Source organism: Prionailurus bengalensis, chromosome B4 (genome assembly GCF_016509475.1).
Source record: "Prionailurus bengalensis isolate Pbe53 chromosome B4, Fcat_Pben_1.1_paternal_pri, whole genome shotgun sequence".
Lineage (NCBI taxonomy): Eukaryota > Metazoa > Chordata > Mammalia > Carnivora > Felidae > Prionailurus > Prionailurus bengalensis.
The window spans coordinates 60,187,483-60,212,417 of NC_057358.1; the positions used below are offsets into that span (position 1 = coordinate 60,187,483).

Consider the following 24,935-nt stretch of genomic DNA (forward strand, 5'->3'; position numbering starts at 1 on the left):
TCTTTAGATTAAAAGGTGCTGCAGGCAGTTTCCTAAGGACCATGCACAATTGGTTGAGATGCAGTTCTTGTCCTCAGCAATTTTTTTTTTATTTAAAAAAAAATTTTTTTTAATGTTTATTTATTTTTGAGACAGAGAGAGGCAGAGCATGAATGGGGGAGGGCCAGAGAGAGGGAGACACAGAATCTGAAACAGGCTGCAGGCTCCGAGCTGTCAGCACAGAGCCTGATGTGGGGCTTGAACTCACGGACTGCGAGATCACGACCTGAGCTGAAGTTGGCTGCTCAACCGACTGAGCCACCCAGGCACCCCTGTCCTCAGCAATTTTAATGCTGAAATAAATGACATAATCAAATGTTCTGACTTCATTCAAGCAAATTAAGAGCAAATAACTATCATTACAGCACGGCATTTTCTTAAAGGGTATTAAGGTTTTGAGATTTGAGCTTCCTTTCTGGTCAAAACTGAGAAGTTGGAATTTTAGTTCTGCACTTTAAATCATGAAATGTTAAACGTCCTCCATTCTTGTGATTCAGGTGAAGGATGGTCAAGTTTCTGCCTACCTCATGCTGCATACAATGGTTGCATTTGACTAAAATAATCTTGGTGAAGGAATGGAGTAGAGGGAGTACAGACAAAATTTCAATGGAGATCCTAACCAGGGCTTGAGGAGGTGTCTTATAGTGTCACTATTGTAGGAAATTGTATGTAAACTTTAAAGAATGGATAAGCTACATATACTCAACTTCTTTGAAAGATCAGAGAGCTTATTCAATGATCCATCTTTGAAATTTTATCTTGTGCCAGTATCTCATTTTATTAAATTTGATTTGGACTAAAGTGTGGATTTTTTTCCTTAGTGAAGCATCTGCCCATTGAGTTGGCCCCAGTGTGGACACACCGCATCATGTTTGCCCTTCATAGTTTTTTTTTTTTTTTTTTTTTTTGTATTTGTCAGCAGAGGCTGGTGGCCTGGTTTATAGTACTAGGGAATTGCCTTTTGTTGTGTTTTTACAAGAGATACATTTCATTTGGACACATCTTTCAAATCTGGTTGAGGATATTTTCCATATGTCCACTATTATCTAGCCAAACAGAATAGACTTTTTTCTATTTTTGTGGCTAGAGTGGAAAAATGTCAGTCCTGCATTGCATATATTTGACCCACCGATGTTCTTAATATTGGCAAATCCTAAAGGAATCGCAGACTCATAATGTTTTAGTGAGGTTAATCATCATAATTCAACATTTGTCAGCTATTTGCAGAGCCCTGTGTTAGGTACCATGGCGAAATAGAGACGAGTAAAATGTGTTGCACTTCCACTTAGAAAGGTTCAATCCAGTAAGAGACATAATGTGTGGGTACAAATAACTGTAATTCAAACAGAAAGTGATAAGTGAGTGACAGGGCACTGTGGGAGCAGAGGAAGGAGGGATGGCTTCTGGCTGCAGAGATTAGGAAGTCTTCCTGTGTAAAGTGAAATACGAATTGGCTATTTAAGAGTGAAGGACAGGCCAGGTAGAGGGATTAGCGTGAGTTGGATATATCTCTATAACAGCTGATAAATTGTATGTTAATTATTTACTTCTCTCTCTGCCTTGTTGGATTTGAGCCCATGGAGCTTAGAGAACAGGTGTTTTTCAGCTTTTTATTCTCTGCATCATCAACTGCTCAACCTGGTACATTTAATTAAAGCCACACTTTAGTAACATTATAGTGGCAATAGTGTATTTGGAATGGATTCAAGGGAAGAGGGACCAGAAACGAGGGACCAATGATGAGATTAACCTATTTTTATTAATTTAATGTTTTTTTGATTTGAGTGTAGTTGACGCACAGTGAGTGTCACATTAGTTTCAGGTGTATGACATAGTGATTCAAGTTCTCTATGTGTTACGCTTGCCACAAGTGTAGCTACCATCTGTCACCATACGACGCTATTACGGTGTCTCTATTCCCCATGCTGTGTGTTTCATCCTCATGACTTATTCATTCCATAACTGGAAACCTGTACCTTCTACTCCTCTTTACCCGTTTTGCCCAACTCCCTCCCCCTCTCTGGCAACTATCAGTTTCTTCTATGTATTTGTAAGCCCGATTCTGCTTTTTGTTTATTCATTTGTTTTGTTTTTTAGATTCCACGTGTGAATGAAATTTTATAGTATTTCTCTTCCTAAATCTGACCTATTTCACTTAGCATAATGCCCTCTAGGTACATCCATGTCACAAATGGCCTGATCTCATCCTTTTTTATGGCTGAGTAATATTCCATTGTATAAATATATGACATCTTCATTATCCATTCATCTGTTGATGGACACTTTAGGTTGCTTCCATTTCTTGGCTATCATAAATAGTACTGAAATGAATGTAGGCATGCATATGTATTTTTTTAATTTGTGTTTTTGTTTTGAAGAGACTAATCTAGGAGATAGATAGTAAAGTCCTTTTTTTCTTTTTTAAGTTTATTTATTTATTTTGAGAGAGAGAGACAGCATGAGCAGGGGAGGGGCAGAGAGAGAGGGAGAGAGAGAATTCCAAGCAGGCTCTGAGCTGTCAGCACAGAGCCTGACACAGGGCTCAATCCCATGAACTGTGAGATCCTGACCTGAGCTTAAATCAAGAGTTGGACACTTAACTGACTGATCCACCCAGGTGCCCCAGAGATAGGTAATGAAGTTCTAAACAAGGTGGGTTTGGAAAAGGGAGAATTGGATGGATGGGTGTTGCCCCTCCAACTTGAGACCTAGGGAGTTCTTTTGCTGTGAATTACCTGTGGGGGTACATGTCATGTCATGTACCAGGAGATACAGTAATAGAAAGACATGGTGCTCCCTCAGACAGCAGGCAGGCAGCTAGAGAGCCACACTCCCAGGTATAGAAATAATTGCAATAGCACATGCTGCTGTGATGAGGGAGCAGTAGGAGGAGCATCTAAGGGAAAGGAGCACCTATTTGGGAGAATCAAAGCAACCTTCCAGGGAGGTGGTAATGTGTGAGCTTAAACTCGAAGGCTGAGTAGGAGTTTTTCAGGCCAGCAAGCAGCAGGAGGACATGATCGCATAGAGATCTAAGAGACTGTTTAGAGAGCTACAAAAACCTGGGTTATTTTAGTGTTGGGATGTGAAGATGGATAGGATAAATGGACTTGTCTTAATAAAATAGCTTTTTATTTGCCATGTTTTTTTTTTTTTTAATATTTATTTTGCCCAGCCCCTGCACACTGAGCTTTTGTAAGGAAGTATTTCTGTTGCCTCTTAAGCCTAGTGGAAGGCATCTGTCTGCTCTGCTTCCCATTCCTAGCCTGCAGGTATACTGGCGGTGCTAAATTGGTGATAAATTGTCTCTCTCCTTCCATTTTGTGAAATTAAACAGAAACAATTGCTAACAATAGCCAGAGAGATAAAGGGAGGAAGCCGTGCACTGAAGACCTTTTCTCTGATGAATGCCTAGAGCCCCTGGGGGTGTCATATAAAGAGAACTGCAGCATCAAAGGGTAGCTTCAAGAGTACTGGACTCAAGGGAGCAGATTGTGGTAGGAACCTAATTATTTACCTTTCCCATAAAGTTTTATGGAACCCGTGAAATTTTCCCAGAACTGTAATACCTAGTGCTTTTGTTCTGGTTTTAGACTTGATTTTTTTTTTTTTTTTCCATCTTCTCTACTCTGACCCTTACTATATTTTAGTAACTTAGCATGACTCTAAACTTCAACTGGTGTGAAACATGGAGTCTAGTGTGCCCCTCTCCCACCTTTTCTGGTCATTCAGAAACCTGCCCCTGCAAATCACGATTCCAAACTATGCAAACATAGTCTGTATCAGACAGCGGGAGTTAGGAAGCACTCCAGGTTTCTTTTTTACATGTTTATTTCCTACAGCCATTTATTCTTTCTGTCCTGTGGATTGGTCACTAAAACAGAATATAGAAGTTGTTTTAGAAGGACAACCAAAAAGTTCATTAGAATTATATCCATTGTGGGCCACTTGGGTGGCTCAGTTGCTTAAGCGTCTAACTTTGGCTCAGGTCATGATCTCACGGTTCATGAGTTCGAGCCCCGCATTGGCCTCTCTGCTGTCAGCACGGAGCCCACTTTGGATTCTCTGTCCTTCCCTCTCTCTGCCCCTCCCCTGCTTGTGTGCTCTCTCTCTCTCTCTCTCTCACACACACACAAAATAAATAAATAAACTTAAAAAAAAAAAAGAATTATATCCATTGTATTTCTAGGTCGGGGCTTAGCAGCTGTGTTAGCGTTAGTGCCATTGGTGGTAATAAAAGTTTATGGGCACTACCAAGAGGAAATTAAGGACAAGAACAGGAAAAGAAAAAGAAGGGTTACAGAGTGTTGGGGGAGGCATAGGATAGGGGGTGGAGAAAAGGTGCCTATGGTTAAAGGGTCAGATACCTGTAACAGCAGTTACTAAGGTGCCACTTAGTGGGACAGGTGCCATATTGTAAGATTAAGTTGAACTGCAAGTAGTCATGTTTGCAAATACACCGGGTGTATTGTTATGACAAAAATGACAGTTTGTTTTCATCAAATATTTCTGGATTTTCAAAATGTGTGTGTATACCTGTGCCTCTGTTTTTAGAATTGAATGGAAAGGGTAACAGAAACCAGCAGATTTTAAATATTAGTGAATGTTACAGGTACTTTTCTGAAATGTAGTATAGCTTTTAAGATTTAAATCCACAGATTATGGCTAGCCCTAGTCAGGCAGAGGTGGCAGGAAGGGAAGAGTAAGCAAGAATGTGGTTGGGTAAAACTGCATTTTAATACTACTCATAGAACAGGTCCCACAGAAGGGAAAATAGGGTAAGAACCTATTTTCTAGAGCCTGTAGTCTCCTCTACAGGTAAACCAAGTACGCTTTGCTTTCAGAAAACAAGAGGCTTTATTTCTTCAAAACATTTCCCTACCATTGGCTAACAAAGTCAAAGAATAAAATTGGATATAATTTTAGTTTTTCTGTAATGTGACAAAAAGTTATTTCTCGGATTGTGAGGAATACTGGATGGAGTTGAAAGTCTTTGACTCATTTTTCAGAGCTGAAAGATGCTGTATAGGTCATCTAGTTGGGTTCTTAACTGTATGTGTTCCCTCTAATCTCTGGGAAGTGGATGGTTAGTCTTTGTCCACATATTTTAGTTCCTTGCTAAAGGCAGAACACCTAAATTTCATTCCCTTCAGTGGCTGGTGTTCTCCAGCCTTCTGTCCCCTGTTCTTTTCTCTCCTTCCACATGCTGTGGGATCTGGATGATCTCACATACTCTGATATCTTCAGTGACCACTCTGTGATGATCGCTTCCAAATCTGTACATCTTGTTCAGACTTCTTCTGAGCTCGGGACTCCACTGTCCATCTCTTTCTAGAATATTTAATATTTAAGGTGTAGACTTTTCCAGCTCTATAAATCCCAATTGTTTGTGTGTGTCCAGAAATAATGAGGATTAGGGAAATTTACTTACATTTAGCAAGTGACCAGGAGACTGATATAAACACAAGAATGCCAACTAAATTAACCTATTAAGATAACTGAGTAGAATGGAAGCTTGCATCATTTGGTCATCATACTGTCACCCACAAGGACAGTCTTCATGGGAAGCATCACTAAGCCATGAGAGCCTAATGGAGCCTCTTTTTTTATAAGGATGCCCCTGCCCAGCGCTGATCTGGTTGTGGGCGGCGCATTTCAGCCTCCGACAGTGCGATGGAAAGGCAGGCAAAATATTGCAGGTCAAACTCCTGCTTCTTCTCCCCCAGATTAATGTAACAGTGTTCTGCTAACACGGTTTCTTTCGCCAGAAGTAAACAAAATTGACAAGGTTTCAGCTTTCCTAATTCACATTCTAATCCTGCCTCCTAGAAACTATACCCTGTTTGCTTTTGATTGGACTTGTGTTTCTAAATATTTTCAGTCACACATTTTCTTGGAATTACTTATGTTGATAGCTAAATTCTACCACTCTATTTGATTCATGCTGATATTACTCCCAGAGGGATGATTTAATTTTCAAATTCTGTGGGCATTTGCTTTGTCCCTGTGTGCTGACTATAAGGCATTGATTGCCGAGTCTTGAAAACTTCTCCAGGTATGAGCTGACCAATACAGGGTACAGTATGATTTTCACCTTCCTTGTTCCTGATCTTTTATGTCCATTAGCTCAGCCTGAGATTGAGACTGCATACATTTTGGGGTGGCCATTTCACATTTTTTAATTGATGTCAAGCTTTGTTCAACAAATATTTTTAGTTCTTTATGCCTATGAGAGTTTGTCACAATTTATGCATAGCATTAGATTTTTTTTTAAATCCAAATATAATTCTTTACCTTTTCTCCATTAAATTTCCTTTGTTAAAGTTAACCTTCTACTAAAAATGTTTTGGGTTCTGAATCTGCTGTCCCCTTTTTGACTATTGTCTCCAGATTCCAGTTTGGGATAAGGATTTTGAGAAGGATACATTTGATAAGGATAGGACTTTATCGAGTTCATATATCCAGATAATATAATTGGCTAAGCTCAGCGAGTCTTGCAGAACTTATCTATGAGCACTCCGAATTTTGTTGCTTAATTGGTTGTAGACATTCAGCCCATTTGTCTTCATCTTTCTCCCTTCCTCCCTCCCCCTAAAAAGAATTGGAGAGTGGGGCTTGTTCAGTCCTTTCTGAAGTCACAGAGATGATTTGTCCTGTGGATTTGCCTGCAAAAGAAATAAAGTTGCTTGGCAAGACTTGTTCCTCCTGATTCCATGCTGAGTTTAGTGATCACCCATCTTTGTTCAAAAGCCATCTGCCTTATTATCTGTTCTAGAATTTTCCTCAGGATGGATGATAAGCACAACAGTTAGTGTTTTGTAATGTTTTGTAACATCTATGTTCTTTTGTAATGTTCATGTTCTTTCCTCATTTTGAAAGGTTGGGCAGTTTCAGCACAGCTCTCTGGTCTTCATTTGTTTGTCAGAGTACTTAGAGCACTTGGCCGCGTTCATCAATGGGTCCATGATTCGCAAACTGATCAGCTGGCCAAGTCAGAAGATTTGCAGGGCATGCGGGTGGCTCTCTGATGGCCTTCTGTGTCCTGGGCTTTAGCTCCCTCCTTGGGCATCTACTTTTGGCCTTTGTTCCCCACCCCACTGTGAAGAGAGGCAGAGCCTGAGTGGTGGCTGATGGGTGTGCATCTGTCTGACTGGGAGTTCTCTATAACACAGGGGTTGTGCTTCCCCAGCAAGGATGTCATAAAATAGAAATATGTAAACTGTAAAGTGCTGTGCAAGTGTAATATTTTAAAAGAGCAAAACAGAAGTGGTTTTTCTTTTCTTTTTTTTTCCTGTTATATGTGAACTACACCATTTACCTTAACAAACTTACCCAGCCCTATTGCACATTTTCCCTTCCAGACAGAAATTCAGAAGCCCCTTTTGTAGCCCTTTAATGGTTTTCTTAAGTTCACTCATTGTGGGCGTTTGACTTCCTGATACCATCTTGCGTTTCTTTCATAGGCATCCATGTTGTGTATGTCTCTTCTTCGTGTCTTCGAAAACTAAGTTCATTGGAGAGCTCTTTGTGCAACCAGTCTTTCCAGAATCTGCCCTCTTTCTCTGTCGTTCATACCCTTTCCAGTCTACAAACCAGAGCTCTATTTTCTTCTACCAAATCATTTCAAGTTTTACTTTTTTCCTACACAACTAGGATGAATAGGCGTAATACTGTTTGGTTACACCTTTCTCCCCCATGTTTTCCTGACTCATTCTCTTTCTTTAATTCATTCTCTCTCTCTCACCCTTCTTTCTTGGCTACTTTTAGTGATGTAACTTTAGGAATTTTTACTCTAAAATCTAGGAGTTTCAACCTGGTACTTTATCACATCCTGAATAGATCTAGAACATTTTCCTTATTCTTTTAAACTCATTTTGAATTTATAATTTAAATAGAGCTTAAAATGGATACTGTCTCTGGGGGAATAATCATGATTTCTGCTTCCTTTGTGTTTTCCTCACAACACCTAGTAAAACACAGATATTTCACATAGGCATTCAGTGTAACAGGACCCAATGAGTGCGGGTTCTTATACGTGTAATTCAGGAGTAATCCAAAGTCCTTATGGCGTCTGTAAGTCCTGTGTGTTGCACCACCTCTTACCTCTCTGAACATTTTTTCTTACCACTGCTGCTCACTCGCTCTGTTCTTGCCATGCTAATCTCCTTGCTGTTTCTTACAGACACACTCCTGCCTCAGGGCCTTTGCATTGACTGTTCCCTGTGTGGTACCCTCTTCCCCCACGTTTTGAAATCACTTTTTTCCCACCTCATTCAAACTTCTTTCTCGACGGAACCTTTCCTGATGACCTTATTTAAAATTTTAATGCCTCTCTCAACTCCTGCACTTTCTATCCCCTCCCCAACTAGAATGTAAGCTCCATAAAGGCAGGGATTTTATGTTACCTGTGTCCCTCCTGCCAAGAACAGCACCTGGCCCATGGTGGATACTCAGTAAATGTTACTCAAAGCTGGTTTAACTAGAGTTGCGTTCTTGAGAGCTTCCTGAAACATATTATGCATCTTCCCTTTAGAGTCTCAGACAAGAGTTACTTTTCTGGGAACTGTCTGTAACTTGAGTCCTCTAATGCCCCACATTCCCATTCCCAGTCATCATCACAAACTTCAAAATTGCTGTCAGATTTCCCAGTACTTCCATTTAATCAGCTAATTACTTGCCATGGTCACATTCATATCCAGAAGGTTTCTTTCCTTACTTGAGAGATGGGAGGCTTAGCCAGGCATTTATCAGATGCCGTGATTTTTAGTTGTCGAAGAATTCTAGCAGATGTCTCAAAAGTTGCAGTCCCCATTAAAACTCAGTTTACTTCTGTGTCAGCTTTAGTCTCTAGAATATTCCAAATCAGCAATTCTTTATGTTCTACCTTTCCACCATTGCTCTAGTCCAGTTCAGAGTCCTGTCACATCAGATTCAGTGATCCTTAACCGTATCGTATATACTTATTTGTGAAATTTCAGTTCTCTTGGGACGCCTACGTAGCTCAGTTGGTTAAGCATTCGACTTTGGTTTAGGTCATGATCTCGCAGTTCATGAGTTTGAGCCCCGCGTTGGGCTCTTTGCTGACAGCTTAGAGCCTGGAGCCTGTTTTGGGTTCTGTGTCTCCCTCTCTCTCTCCCTGTCCTTCCCCGGCTGGTGCTCTGTCTCTCTCTATCTCAAAAATAAATAAACATTAAAGGAATTTTTAAAACGTCAGTTCTCTTTCTTTAATACCCATATTTGGGGTATGTGTTTGCAGGGACCTGACACCACATTGTTGTTAACACCCTTCCTGTTTGTTTTTTTGCAACAAATAATTTGCTAGACTTTTCTCATTATTGTCATTTTTTTTTTTTCAGAGCATAACCAGCTTCTTTCTTAGTTACAAGAATATCTGAAGTTTTTCTACCTTTTCTTCAATGTTAAGCTTAAGTCACTTGTTCAGTGAATCAAAATTACATAGTGACTTCTGGGAATATATCCAAAGGAGAAAGAACACGAACTCAAAGTTGTCTGCACCCCCATGTTCATAGCAGCATTATTTACAGTAGTCAAGACAGGGAAACAACCAAAGCACCCACTGTTGGATGAATGGATAGAGAAATTGTGTGTGTGTATATGTATATACACACACACGCTGGAATATTCAGCCATTTTAAAAAATGAGGAAATCCTACCATTTACAACAATATAGGTGGACCTGAATATTGTTATGCTAAATGAAATAAGCTAGATAGAGAAAGACAAATATATGTGATCTCACTTATATATGGAATCTACAACAAAACAAAACAGACTAATAGAAAAAGCGTTCAGACTTGTGCCTACCAGAGACGAGGGGAGCAGGGAGGACAGGGGAAAGCTGGTCAAAGGTACAAACTTCCAGTCACAAACTAAGCAGGTACTAGGGATGGAATGAACATCCACCATGACAACCACAGCTAACACTGCCGTATGCTATGTAGGAACCTTGCTGAAGAGTGAATCCTAAAAGTTCTCATCACAAGGAGAAAAACGTTTTCTTCTTTTGCTTTTTCTATTTATCGTATCTGTAGGAGATGATGAATGCTAACAAAACCGGTAACAGTGATCATTTCACAACATATGTAAGTCACTCCATCACGCTGTATACCTCAAACTTACAGTCATGTATGTCAATGATATCTCAATAAAATAGGGGGAAAAATCACCTAGTGATTAGAAAAAGCTTTGCATCTATCTAACACTTAGCTGTGTGGTCTGGAACGAATGAAATTACTTCAGTCTTCTAGACTTCATTTCGTCTCTGTAAAATGGGGAGGATGGGAGCTGCGGTAAAGTATTTGCTTCATAATGTATTTATCCTCTTCTCAGAATGAAGTGACACGAAGATGATGATAAGCTTTTATGTCGGGTTTTAAGAGCCTGCATGTATTTTTTATTAATTTTTTTAATGTTCATTTTTCAGAGAGAGAGAATGAGTGTGAGTGGGGGAAGGGCAGAGAGAGAGCGGGAGAGGGAGACACAGAATCTGAAGCAGGCCCCAGGCTCCGAGCTGTCAGCACAGAGACCGATGTGGGGCTGCAGCTGGGAGATGATGTCAGACGGTTAACTGAGCCAATGTCAGACGGTTAACTGACTGAGCCACCAAGGCGCCCCAAGAGCCTGCATATATTAACATATGGTGTATATGACCTTCAGTGTGTTTAGTGTGTGCTCAGAAGCAGTCAGTAAATGCTAGCTTTTCTTAGCGACAGCAGCAGCAATTCTCTGTGTAAAACATTCATTTTTCAGTTTTTGCAAGGTCTGCCTCCTCATCAGCCAAGAGTCTGTTACAGATGCCTGTATGCTAGGGTATGAAGCAGACATCCCAAGTACCATTGTCCCATTCTTTAACACTGTACAGTTGCTAAAAGAAACCACAAGAAGCCTCAAAGTAATCCCTTCAAAAAACTTACATTTTGGGGTAAGATCCAGACAAAAATAATGCCTTTGTTGAGAACCCAGTCATTACACTTTGAAATAGATACAAGTAGGGCGCCTGGGTGGCTCAGTCGGTTAAGCGTCCGACTTCAGCCAGGTCACGATCTCGCGGTCCGGGAGTTCGAGCCCCGCGTCAGGCTCTGGGCTGATGGCTCAGAGCCTGGAGCCTGTTTCAGATTCTGTGCCTCCCTCTCTCTCTGACCCTCCCCCGTTCATGCTCTGTCTCTCTCTGTCTCAGAAATAAATAAACGTTAAAAAAAAATTAAAAAAAAAAAGAAATAGATACAAGTTATTTCTTTAAACTTAAAGTAAAGTGTCAAATTTTGTGAATAGAAATTTTGTTGAAAACTGGTTTTTAACACTTACATTTGGTGGATTCCATATACATTTTAACTGAGTCAGCACAAAATGAGTGAGTTAAAATACCTCTCTACAAAGAAGAAAGCATTAGAGATTATGCTAGGTGTTGGCAGGTTAAGTATTCTGAAACATTACCTTTTCTGCAGAAGAAAGCTCATGTTATGAAGTCATTGAATAGTTAGGTTCTGAAGTAGCTCTTAAATTTTACGGTGATACAGGTATGTGTATTTAAAGTAGACTCAATAAGGGGCGCCTGGGTGGCTCAGTCAGTTAAGCGTCTGACTTAGGCTCAGGTCATGATCTCGCTGTTCCTGAGTCGAGCCCCACATCAGGCTCTGTGCTGACCGCTCAGAGCCTGGTGCCTGCTTCAGATTCTATGTCTTCCTCTCTCTCTGCCCTTCCCCCACTCATTCTCTGTCTCTCAACAATAAATAAACATTAAAAAACAATTTTAAAGTAGACTCAGTAAGACAAAATATTTGTTGTATCTGAAGTCTATCTGAAAGTCCATTTCACCCTGCATTTAGGAAGGTTCAGATAATAAAAGATGATGTAGAAAGCCCTTTCAAGACTCTAAAGAACTTCATAGATATGGGCACATGAATAACTATGCACATGAACATATTTGTCACCTGGCAGTTACCATCTCTTAACCAATAGCAGCATAACACCTGAGATTTGGTGACTTATGTAATATCATTTTATGAATAAGCAGGACCCTGATTAGGTTTTTTGTTTTATTATGCATTTCTCTTTGATATTCCCTCTAGTCAAGGCACTCTTTCAAAAGACCTTGTACCTGTTCTCGTGGAGGTTGGAAGGTGTTTGAGATCCTCATTACTGTCCCCTTGAAAGAGACTTCAAGAACCCCAATGATCATTCCCTAGAACTCTCTTTGTCCCAGTTATGGCACAGTGTTATACCTAATGGGCCTCCATATGTGGGCCTCCCCATGTGCTAAAATAGTCTCCTGTTGTATCCCTTAGAATGGTCCTTGACCTGCCCAGAGTGCTACAATGTATATAGCAATGTATGCAGTGTAGGTAGCAATGTATGTAACCTGTAGTTAAAGAGAAACTAGGGGTCAAGGTGGTTACTTCACTCAACAAATATTAGCACTTTTGTTGTGCTGTGTATCGTGCTAAATACTGTGGGGGACAGAATAAGGTATGGTCCTTGTCCTCAAGGAATATGGAATTTAATAGATGACTAACATACATGACAGTAAATCTGCTTATACAGGAGTGGAATTAAGTGCCTAATTGTGAGATTTGTAATAAATGCTAGACAAGTTCTGAAAAATGAAATGTAAATGAAGTTGGAGAAATCAAGAACAGCTTCGTAGAAGAGGAAAAATTCATGAGGCTCTTTAAATACAAATAGAGGGAAAAGGTAGGACCATTTTTAAGTCCAGATATTCCAAGTTTGGTGGTAAGGTTGATTATGGTATGTCTGTTGGTTGATGAAGGAGGAGACTGGCGAATAATGGAAAAAAACTTACGTAGTCAGGGTCGAGCCAAATTATGGGGTTTAATAAAAGCCAGGCAAAGAGGTTTGGATTGGAGTGGTAGAAAGGAGAAGGCTTCAAAAGTTTTTGAGCCAAGGAATGACATCATCCAGGAATGATGTGATTTAGAGATGTCAGAGAATGGCAGCAGGAAGACCCCGCCCAAAGCTGATGCAGTTCTGTCACTGACAGTATGATGGGGCCTGGACTGATAAGGTGATGGAAATGAGAATGAAGAGTAAGGTGGAGTGGAAGAGAGGTTTGGACAGAGTTTGTTAATGAACCTGAAACGGGAAAGGGAGTGTTGAATTAAGGCTGCTTTCCAAGCTTTCCGATTGGGAGAAGGGTTGGTGCCATGGACAGAAATAGGGCTGCTAGAAGATTAGCTATGGGGGAAAAGCATGCATTTACTTTTGGATGTAATTATATATGAGTTATGTGTAAGGTGTTTAGGTTGAAATGTTCAGCAGACAGCCAGAAATACGAGACAGCGGGTTGGATGAAAAGATAGGGTGTGTTAATCATCCATGGAGAGTATTGCTTAAAGGAAGGGGAAAGGATGAGCTGTCTCTGAGAATTCAAAGACATTTTGAGGTTCAAGGACTGGCTTTCATAGATAGCTTCTGATAGATAAATCTGAAGAGACTCTGGTATTCGTGTTGATTGAAATTACTTTAAAAAGTAATTTTTCTTTTGGTGATAAAAGGCATGTCGAGTTATTTTAGGAAATTAGAAAATTCAAAAAGGTCTAGAGGAAAAAAAGATGACCATTAACAGTACTTTGGTTTTCTTTCTGGTCTTTTTCTTATGTATATAAAGGAATAGGAAATATATACAAATGTATGTATATGTGTGATACATATACATATATATGATTGTGTACTATTATATGCTTTTGTAGCTTGCTTTTTTCATTTAACATTGCATTATGGTAATTTCCCCGTGTCATGAATGGCTGCTTAAAAATCCTATTCTAGGGGCCCCTGGGTGGCTATTGGTTAGGCGTCTGAGTCTTGATTTCAGCTCAGGTCATGATCTTGCAGTTCGTGAGCTTGAGCCCCAAGGGGGGCTCTGTGCTGTCAGTGTGGAGCCTGCTTAGAAATCTCTTTCCCTCTCTCTCTGCCACTCCTCTGCCCTCTCTCTCTTTCTCTCTCTCTCTCTCTCCTTCTCAAAATAAATAATAAATACACTTAAAAAATACTCTTCTTAAAGAACTACATTTTTTCATCATGTGGATTTACCATTATTTAATCACAATTCTATTGTTGAACATTTAGATTGTTTCCAAAATTTTTTGGTTTTATTAATAATAACACAGTAAACTTCTGTGAAATACGTACTCGAGCTGTTACTTAGACATGAGCTCTCTGAAAGTTGAGACCTCTGTATCCCTGGCACGTAGGAGACTGCCTGGACACAGTAGTTGCTTAATTTTTTTTTTTTAACGTTTTATTTATTTTTGAGACAGGGAGAGACAGAGCATGAACAGGGGAGGGTCAGAGAGAGGGAGACACAGAATCCAAAACAGGCTCCAGGCTCTGAGCTGTCAGCACAGAGTCCAACGCGGGGCTCGAACTCACGGACCGCGAGATTGTGACCTGAGCCGAAGTCGGCCGCTTAACCGACTGAGCCACCCAGGTGCCCCAGTAGTTGCTTAATTTTAAAAATTGTTATTGACAGAATGAAAGAAGACTATTAAATACTCATTTCCTCTTAATTCTAATTCCATGTATACTCAGGAACTGTCAATATAAGTCTGGATGTAATGAGAGTATTGGCCATGTATGGTCATAAACAGGAATTTTTACTTCTGTCACAGTTATATTTGTCATTCTACATTAATAAATTTGTATTCTGGGGCACCTGGGTGGCTCATTTGGTTAAGCATCTGACTTCAGCTCAGGTCATTGATCTCACACTTCGTGAGTTTGAGCCCCATTGCAGGCTCTGTGCTGACAGCTCAGAGCCTGGAGCCTGCTTCAGATTCTGTGTCTCCCTCTCTCTCTGCCCTTCCCTGCTCATGCTCTCTCTCTCTCTCTCTCAAAAATAAACATTAATTTTTTTTTTTTAAATTTGTATTCTGATTTCTGTTGGGTCTTATGTTAATTTGTTTGCTTCTAAAAGATGGAGCTACCTTATTGATGTTGATAAAAGTCAGAGTTCTGAGCCTATAAGGCTTGTGGATTGGGCCTGAGTTGTGGTAAATTACCAAGGTAATGAATGCTACCCTGTCAAGAGCCCTCTGAAGGAGACTGTCTGATAGCCTTCACCTTGTAGAGACCGATGACAGTACCACATTTCCCCATTTGAATCCCTGTGATACCCTGAAAAAATAGACATTTGACTCTTTTCAAATAATATTTTAACATATTTGAGATACAAAGACGTTGTGTTCAACAACTTTTTCCTTAAAAATATATTTCACTGTCCCCCAGAAGTTAGTTTCCAAGAATAGTGTATCCAAAAGTTTATGATAGTCATCTAATCATAAAGAGTTTAAAAAAATAAATGTGCAGTGTTTATTTTTTCTTTCAAAGAACATTATCATGTTTCCCCTGCCTATGGTAAGAAAAGCATATTATGAAGAATTTTCCAGATTCAGTTCATAGATTCATTGTACCTAGGGAAAACTTGAGTAGAAAATTAGAGAATTTCTTATTTTATCACAAGACTAATAGAAAAACCTTTTAACTGAGAGATCTGATTTGAAACCTAGGTTTTTGTGTTGGAGGCTTCTCTTGAACTCTACCTATATCAAATAAGACCCTCTGCCTGTTAGTCTACCATGACCCTAAAAGCTGGAGAAATATTTCTTTAGATCCTATCTAGATCTTTTCTGTTGTGCTTTATGCCTACTTCATGTTTTGCCCTTACCACAGTAAAGCGGTATCCGTGTTCCTACAACACAGAATGAGCATTCGCTTAGTCCCTAAGCGTTCTATTTGGTTATGGGTTTTGATTGAGACTGTCCAGGGTCTTGTCTTGGACAGGTCAGTTACCAGAGACTTAGACATCTAAAATCTTTTACTAGACTGTTTTTCTCCTGCTCTGACCTGAGTCTTTGGGGTAATATTGTATCCAGTGTGACCTCCATGTTATAAAATGTTTCCCTATTTGTGTTATATGAAACACAAGTCCTAAAAGAATCAATTACTGTGTGATTCACTGTGTTAAAAGATTCCAGATCAAAGAGTTTGGGAAATTCTGATGGTTCTTTAGGAGATTTACTTGTTTAATCCATTATTCCCCCAATTTATTTCACTCTTAGAAGCCATTTTCCTTCAGACATTTAAGAAGAAGTGTTTTGTAGAACACACGTGGACAAAAGATGCTTTATATCATTACTTTGTTGTTTTTCTGCTTGTGAATGAGTTTGACTCCATTATAAATTTTCAGGATTTTTTCTGTTGCAGATTTTAAGTTATTTCTCACATTCTTTATTCTAGTTACTTTCTTAGCCTGAAATGTCTACATTGTTTCAGTGATGGATGCATTATGTAGACTTACCCACAACTCTTCTAAAAGGAATATATTAAATTGTTTTTGTTTAAATTTAAAGTGTGTCAGTAGGAGAACATAAGAGAACATACAATGTGGGGTGCCTGGGTGGCTCAGTTGGTTAAGCATCCAACTTCGTCTCAGGTCATGATCTCGTGGTTCATGAGTTGGAGCCCCACGTCTGGCTCTATGCTGACAGCTCGGAGCCTGGAGCCTGCTTTGGAATCTGTGACTCCCCCCCTCTCTCCGTCCCCTCCCCAGCTCACGCTCTGTCTCTGTCTCTCAAAAAATAAATAACGTTTAAAAAAATTAAAAAGAAAAAGAGAACATACAATGTATCTGTGCAGTGTAAGGAAAAATAATGAAATAACCCCCTAAGTAATTTCTAGGGAGGTTAAGAAATATAACTTTGCTAGTATCCCAGAAGCTTCCCTTATGCCTTTCCTTCTCTCAGTGGTAAACCACAGTTGTCTTTAATTTTTGGTAAGCGTCCCCTTGCTTTACTTATAGTTTCACCACCTAGAAATCTATCCCACTGAGTGAATATTATTTTTTAGGTTTGCTTGTTTCTGAACTTTATATAAATGGAAACACATGGTGCGTATTTTATGACTTGCTGCTTTCCCCCCCAACTTTATGTTTCTGAGGTTCATCCGTGTAGTGGTACTTTGCCCATTTTCTCCGTTGTATAGTTTTCAATTATATAAATATACTACAATATTTGTTGTTGTTGTTGTTGTTGTTGTTGTTCCACTTCTGTTGATGGTCATTGTGTTGTGTTTTGTTTTGTTTTGTTTCTTATCTGTAAGAACAGTGCTCCAGTGGCCATTGTTAAGTAATGCCCCCTGTACCACATGTGTATCTTTTTGGCATATGTCTGGGAATGCAATTGCTTGGTCATTGGGTGTGTTCCACTTTACTGAGTAGTATCAAACAGTTCTCTAAATCAGTTGTTCCTTCTCCAGCAGAGGATGAGAGTTCCTATTCTACTTCCTCAGCAACAATAGATATTGACAGCCTTTTAAGTTTTTGCTGATCTAGGGGCATGAAATGATACCTCATTGGGGTTTTAATTTTCATTTCCTTGATTAGAATTGTAGATGAGCATCTTTCTTTATGTTTATGGACCATTTGTGTTTTGCGTTCTGTGAAATTCCTATTGAGGTTTTTGCTCACTTTTCATTTTCTTGTTTGTGTTTTTTTTAATTGATTCATAGAAATTCTTCATGTATTTAATATACACTCATATTGGTTCGAATAGTGCCTAATACATAGTAAGAACTATTTAAGAATAACTATTAATACTATATTACCCTTGCTATATTTAACTCTTTGTTTTTAAGTGTTGCAAATACCTTCTACTAGTTGGTGGCGTATTTTTTATTCTATGATGCTAGTGTGGTTTTTTCTACCTTAGTATTTTAATGTTTATAAATTTTAATATGTATGAGTTAAGTTTTTTACAAAATCTTGAATACGTATTCATTAACCATGGCACATTCATGGCACATGTTGTATTTCATAAACTAATTTTTCAATCTTCAGTACTATTTTTGTTGTTGTTGCTGTTGTTTTTTTATTAACCCCAGGGAAAATTAAGCTATTTAATCCTCTACTTGAATTACTGTAGTTTTATTTTCTTTATTGTGGCCTAGTTATAGATGCATCTGTCTCTCCAAGTGTAACGTGTTTATTTTGAATACAAAATATTTTTGGCTTCATAATTACAAAAGTTTAATACTAGTAACTTAGAGATGGCTTGAAATCTGTAACAGTTGCCCATAAGATAATTCAGATGAATCCTAAACTATTATTAGAGTTGAGTCCTTATGATGTTAAATCACAGACTTAAGTTCTTTGAAATATGTAGCTTGCTGACCAAACTGTCAGTGTATTATTTTCTTTAGGTTAGTGGCAGTTCAGAGATCTAATGATCTTTTGGTAGATTTTCTGCATGCTGGAGGATGGCAAATGGACATGTTAAGAGTATAATTTGTCAAGTTAACAACAGTGGTGATAGAAATGGTAATAATAGTTTCTTCAAACTGACCACTTAACTATGTTAAGTCACAAGGACCCCTTTGATTGATGAAAAAACAAAGACTCAATGAATTTACTTCTCCAAGATCACACAGCTAACAAGAGTGGCATCACGGATTCACTCAGGCAGTCTTGTTGCAGAGTCTTAGAAGTAGATTCATAAGATATATAGCAATTGGTATCTGAAGAAGTATTAATTAATTTTTAGTTTAAGAGAAGAATTCACCTAAACCTTTTTTTTTTTTTTTTAAGTTTATTTATTTTGAGAAAGAGAGTGTGTGAGTGTGAGGGTTGGGGGGTGGTGCAGAGAGAGAATCCTAAGCAGGCTCCACGCTGTCAGTACAGAGCCCCACTCAGTCCCATGACCTGTGAGAAATCCTGACCTGAGCCGAAATCAAGAGTTGGACGCTTAACCGACTGAGCCGCCCAGGTGCCCCCCTAAAACTTTTGTTTTTTAATGTGATAGTGAAAGAATGGGGCACATTTTCCATGTGGTAGATGGGTTCAAGTACTTGTAGGTTAAGAGAATTTTCCTCCTCATAATCTTTATTTTGGATTTAAAACATTCTCATTGGTTCATGAAACAATTTTCTTTAGGTTGCTGTTACTGCTTTGGCTATTTCAGATACGATTTTCATTCAGCTGTGGTTTCTTTATTCATTTAACTCTAGATCAAGTACTTAGGTAAGTTAAGGTCAGTACATTTCCTCTAAAAATCATAGGGTTAAAACAAGGTATAGCTCCTTGCCCATTCTGTTTTGAGTAGAATTAGCACAGAGTTGGGACAACCATGTATAGGAGGCAGAGTTAGTACTGAGGTGATCGGCTGTAGGGTATTATGCTGATGACTCAGCTAGGGTGTGTATCTTAATGGAAAAGTTTTAAAACTTTGCTATGGGATTTAAATGTTAAGCTTTTTCCTCTACTGCTTCCCTGTCAAGGACAGACTAAGAAGGTAGCTCTTTTCCCGCCCTTGTATGGTCATAATAAAGGATTGCAAATTAATTAGCCACATTCAAGGCATCACACAGATTGAATTCCATATTTGTCTTGGAGGGAAGTCCAGACTTCTGTTTAGGGTGATTGAATCTGTGCTTTGTGAGACTGGGTGCAACTTCCTTGTATTCAAGGGCAGGATCATCTTGTCAACAGCCAGATGCCTTACAAGATGTAAGTCACTTGGAAGAAAGGAATCCCCCAGTTTTTAGTTTAGTTTAGTTTTTTTATTTTATGTTTCTCTCTACCCTCCCCCCCCCCCCCGTTTTTTTTTTTTTTTTACTACCTCTGCTCCAGATACACATAGTGAATCAGAGAATTATTGCACCTGCTTGCTACTTGGGAGTAGATTCTGTGAGGATTAATTGTAGACATTGTTTTCTCTGTGGGCTGAGGACAGAAACTTGCTCTTTAACCTTTTTCCCAAGTCTCTGATAAGTACTGAAAACTTTGGAAGTTGAATGTGGACTGTAGAAGAAACAAATAAATATTGGGAAAACAAAATAAATGCACACATTAGAAATTTTAAAAATGCTATCTTCTAAATTAGCTCCTTTTATGATTTGAGGTGAGGTAGCCTTGATGTGTCAAAAAGAAACTTTACTGGCTTTTTTTTTTTTTTTTAATAGAACCTCATGACCTTTAGGCTATATTGACAAAACCATTTTGTGTTTGATTTGATTTGATTTGATTTTTTTTAAAACAATGGTGGGGCAATTTGATACTTTGCTGATTCCCTTGGAGTGGTTATGATTTTTTTCATGGAACAGGTCCAGCATAAGAGGTAGAGCGATAGAGACTCTGAACTAGGAGCCTGACTTGATGGTTCCATTTCTAAACGTGTTACCTTAGGCAAGTCTTGTCAACTTTCTAAACCTCAGGTTTTTCACCTTTGAAACAGGGATAATAATACCTGTCTACCCACCTCACGGTTTGTGAGAGGCAGTCAGTCCTGCATGGTGGCAAAAAGTTCTGGGCTACTGAGTTTAACAGGCTTGTCTTGGTTATATAACATTGGATAATGTTACACACATCTTTTCTGAGCCCTATTTTTTTCCACTGCAAAATGGCAGTAACTTTATGTACCCCTTCTTAGGGTTACTGTGAGGGTCAAGATCAAATGGTATAGATTGAGTGTGTATATATGTATAAAGTATATATAAAATGTTAAGTATATTATCTGGCACATAATTAATGTTCAGTTACTTATGAATTACATATTCTTATTTTTGTCAATGACATTTGGGATGATATTAACATTTTTAAAAGTTACAGGTTTGGAGTAGAATAAAATTTATAAGTTTTAATGTTTAATACCACAGACTGCTGAGAAAATCTGAAATTATAAGAAGGTAGTAATTAAAGGGCACAATTTTCTAATTTGAGTAACAGTCAGTAACAGCAAGACATTGTCTAGATGATCTACTTTTCTGTGCTTTACTTTTTATTTTTATTCAACTAAAGATAATGGTTTCAGGAAAAATATTACTTTTGTTTTGTAAAACTTGGAACAAAATTTATATGGTTTGTAGTACCTAGTACTGATGAGTACTTCTAATATTTTTCTTAGAAGTACCCTTCTTGGTTCTTAAAAGATACTATGTAATATATATGAGAAAAAAGTCTTCTATTATAGTCTACATATAGGAGTAGTCTAACTTTTAAATAACAACAAATTAACTATCCACTCCATGATTTTAAGAAATAACAGAGAGGATCATTGCTGATATTGTCTACAAATCTGGGGGGGGATGATGGGAGGGTTAGAGAGGGGCATAAAAATCACCTGAAAAAGAATTTCCATCTTCCCTTACTTAGGCTTTCTATCAAATCATTGCCAATATCCAGTGAGCAGAGACTTAACCACTGGTACCATGTGACCCTGTGTGTTTCATTAGTTCATTAAAACTTGTCACATTCAACACATAACCCACATTTATTAAGCACCTCCTATGTGCTACGCACTGTGCTTGAAGCTGGTACCCCACCAGTGATAAACAGATATTATTTCATGCTGTAGCTTGTATATTATCTTGAAAGCTGGTACGGGGGCGGGGAGGGGCTGGGGAATATAGTAGAATATCTAAAACCTGCATTTTTTTTTTCAACGTTTATTTATTTTTGGGACAGAGAGAGACAGAGCATGAACGGGGGGAGGGGCAGAGAGAGAGGGAGACACAGAACCGGAAACAGGCTCCAGGCTCCAAGCCATCAGCCCAGAGCCCGACGCGGGGCTCGAACTCACGGACCGCGAGATTGTGACCTGGCTGAAGTCGGACGCTTAACCGACTGCGCCACCCAGGCGCCCCTAAAACCTGCATTTCTAAAGCTGTAACAATATCTCAGTGATGTCCACTAATACTGCCTTGGATCAAGCGTCATCATGTCTTGCTTTGCTGGACCATTGTAGTTACCTCCTAACAGCTAGGTGAGCGTCCCTCCCTTCTTTGACTCCCTCCTTTGTTCCCCAAACACCACGAACCACCACCGAATCTATACTCCTGCTCCAGCAGTTTGTCTGAAGTGTAGATTGGATTGCATCATTTCCAGGCTTACACTCTTTAAAATGGCTTCCTTATCACTTTTCAAGATACCATCCAAATTCCTTGGTATAACATTGATGCTTCTTTTCGGTCTGGTCCCTACTTTCTTAGCCAGTGTCCTCTCCTGCCACATAACTTTCTCTCTCCTTCTACATATAAGATTATTTACAATTCCCTGCTCTCTCACACTGTGAAGGCCCTTGGCATTTTCAGCTCCATCATCGCTATCTTCTTACCCATTGTATTGTCATTTGTTTATACATCTGTCTCATGATTCAAATGGATCTGGAAAACAGGGATTCTGTGTCATTTAACTTTGTATTCTGCCCACATGTAGCACTGCCTGGCACATCATACACATTCCCTAAATGTTTGTCAATAAGTAAATAAATGAGGGATCAAAGATACTCCCAATTGGCCATAGTGTATCATTAATAACGTTTGCAGTTATTTTTTTTTTCATTTAGTTTATTTTTTTTAACTCAGCAAGTTAGCATATAGTGCAACAATGATTTCAGCAGGTTCCTTAATGCCCCTACCCATTTAGGCCACCCCGCCCCCCCCACAACCCCTCCAGTAACCCTCTGTTTATAACATTTGCAGTTCTTAATTGTATTATACAGGAACGGCAAGTCAGTTTTATAAACCCAATAATCATGTTATAGTTAAAAGGGAACTTAATATTACCTCATCCAGCCCTTTCATTTTTTTCAGATGGGTAAACTCAACACTGAAGACACTTGAGTGACTAAGGTCAGGGCACACAGCTGACTAGTGGTAGCGTCAGGACCAACCCTGGCCTGTCTGATCCCCCTGCCATGCACGGGTCTAACACATTGCAATGGGGCAGGACTTTTAACACGGTAAAAATTAAATAATTTATTTTAGGTTTTTTTTCCTAAAAAATTTATTATGGAAGAGTTTAAATGTATACCCAAGGAGAGTATAATGTCTCCCCATGTAGCATCACCAGCTTAAACAGTTATCAAATCGTAACCAGTTCTGTTTCATCTGTACCCCCACCTACTCCCTTCATATTTATTTTGCAGCAAATCCTTGATGTGATGTTATTTCATCTGGAAATATTTTAGTATGTATGGGATATGTTTTTTAGGCCTTTAAATATATATCTATATAGATGTCTCTGGTATTCTGGGAAGTCATGATACTTCAAACAAAATAATGAAGCCTCACTGCGGACCTTGGTGCCCCCCTCCCCGGTGAGTGGTGGTCTTCTGCCCTGCTTCTCTCTCCGTGCTCTACCCAGCTATTCCCAGGGCCACTCATTCACTGCCCCCTTCTCTCTGACATCCTTTGTCCCTGGAGAGTTGTGCTTTTTTATTGAAACTGTTAGATGGAGGTGTAAGGAAGACAGGAGACAGTGACAATATTAATAAGGAAAATAGTAGAAAATAAGATACCCTATGGTGTTATGAATTGTAAACATATGCAGTTATACAGAGAAGTATAAGGAACGTCCACGTGTCTGCAGCACAGATATTATTATTTTGCCAAATTTGCCTTGGATTTTATTTAAGTAACAAAATACTATAGAGTTTGAGATGCCTTTTATCCTCCTTCCCAGAAATAACCATTATCCTGGACACAGAATTTTTATCATGTTCTAGTGCACGTACAACGGGTTCCAGTGTGGTACATCGAGTAGTGTCCTGCCTTTTGACCTCTTCCATTTGTACCTTCCATTTGACCTTCACCTCTTCCATTTGACCTTCACCACTCCTTTTTAAAATTTATTTTTATTTTTTATTTTAGAGAGAGTGTGTGAGCAGAGGAGAGGGCAGAGGGAGTGAGAAAGAGAAGGGGAAGGTGAGAGAGAGAGAGAGAGAGAGAGAGAGAGAGAGAGAATCCTAAGCAGGCTTCAGGTTCAGTGCATAGCCCAAAGCAGGACTCTACCCCATGACCCTGGGATCATGACCTGAGCCGAAATCAAGAGTCAGGCACCTTCACAACTCTTAAAGTATATGGGGAACTATATAGAGTATTTATTTCACTTCTAAAAATTCACAACCCACCAACCTTCCCAGTTTCACTTAATAAAAGCTGTAGGGTATCAAGTGAAGTAATGTTTTATGATTTGCAATGTATCTGATTAGAAATGGAGTTCTGAGGCTCGTGTGTGAAAACGTTCACACCCTGCTGTGTTCTCTGCTTAATTTAAAGTACTAATAATTACCTTTAAGGAGTATAAACAGCATGAAGGACTGGAAGGAAAGAATTTCAGAGGGTTAAATAGTCTTAACTACCTGATTTTAGTGATAGTTAAAACTGCCTTAATACTAAATGACAGGTAAGTTTTCTACTCATTTTCAAAGAAAATGCCCTTCCTAAATACCCAAATAGTGCTTGCTGGCATGTCAGTGTGGTAAAGAAACTACTCAGATGCCTTGCTTTGCATTATCTAATAATGATTTTAAAATTAATTAACTTTGGAGTTTGCATATGATTTAAATTAAAAAAAAAAAGGTTCCTTCCACCCTAATTCCTCCCAACCAATATTCCCAGCTTATGTTTAGCAGTGGTTTTTTTTTTTTTTTTCCCTCTCCTTGGAAGGAGATACAGTGTTCATCCTGTTTATTCAACTAAAAAAAAAAAAAATTTTTTTTTTTTTTTTTTTTAAACAAGTCTAGTGCCGGTAAAATTTTCTGACTCAATAATTTTGGAAAGAGCTACCTCTTTCCACAAATAGATGAGCCCACATACTAGGTCTTCTGTGTGAACTAGTAAATTTCCATGATGTTAGGAGACTGGGTGGAGGTTTTCATGGAGCAAGTCTTATGGAGTGGGGACTTTTCAGGTCGCATATGGGAGAATAGGATAGGGTTCCGGTACCAAGTAGCCCCTGGAGCCACCAAGTATCTGGAGGGGTTTTCCATTGGGTTTATCTGGTGCTGGCCACGGTTCGAGCATATCATGTGGAGTAGCTACAGCAAGAGCATTGGGAGATGCTTGCCCGGAGGGTATCTGCCCTTTTA

At 39.0% G+C, this 24,935-nt stretch overlaps 1 protein-coding gene across 2 annotated transcripts in view; it reads left to right on the plus strand.

Moving 5' to 3' along the window:
* Positions 1 to 24,935, plus strand: part of STK38L (serine/threonine kinase 38 like) — an 84,751-nt gene that overhangs the window by 6,679 nt on the left and 53,137 nt on the right. The window lies entirely within an intron of this gene.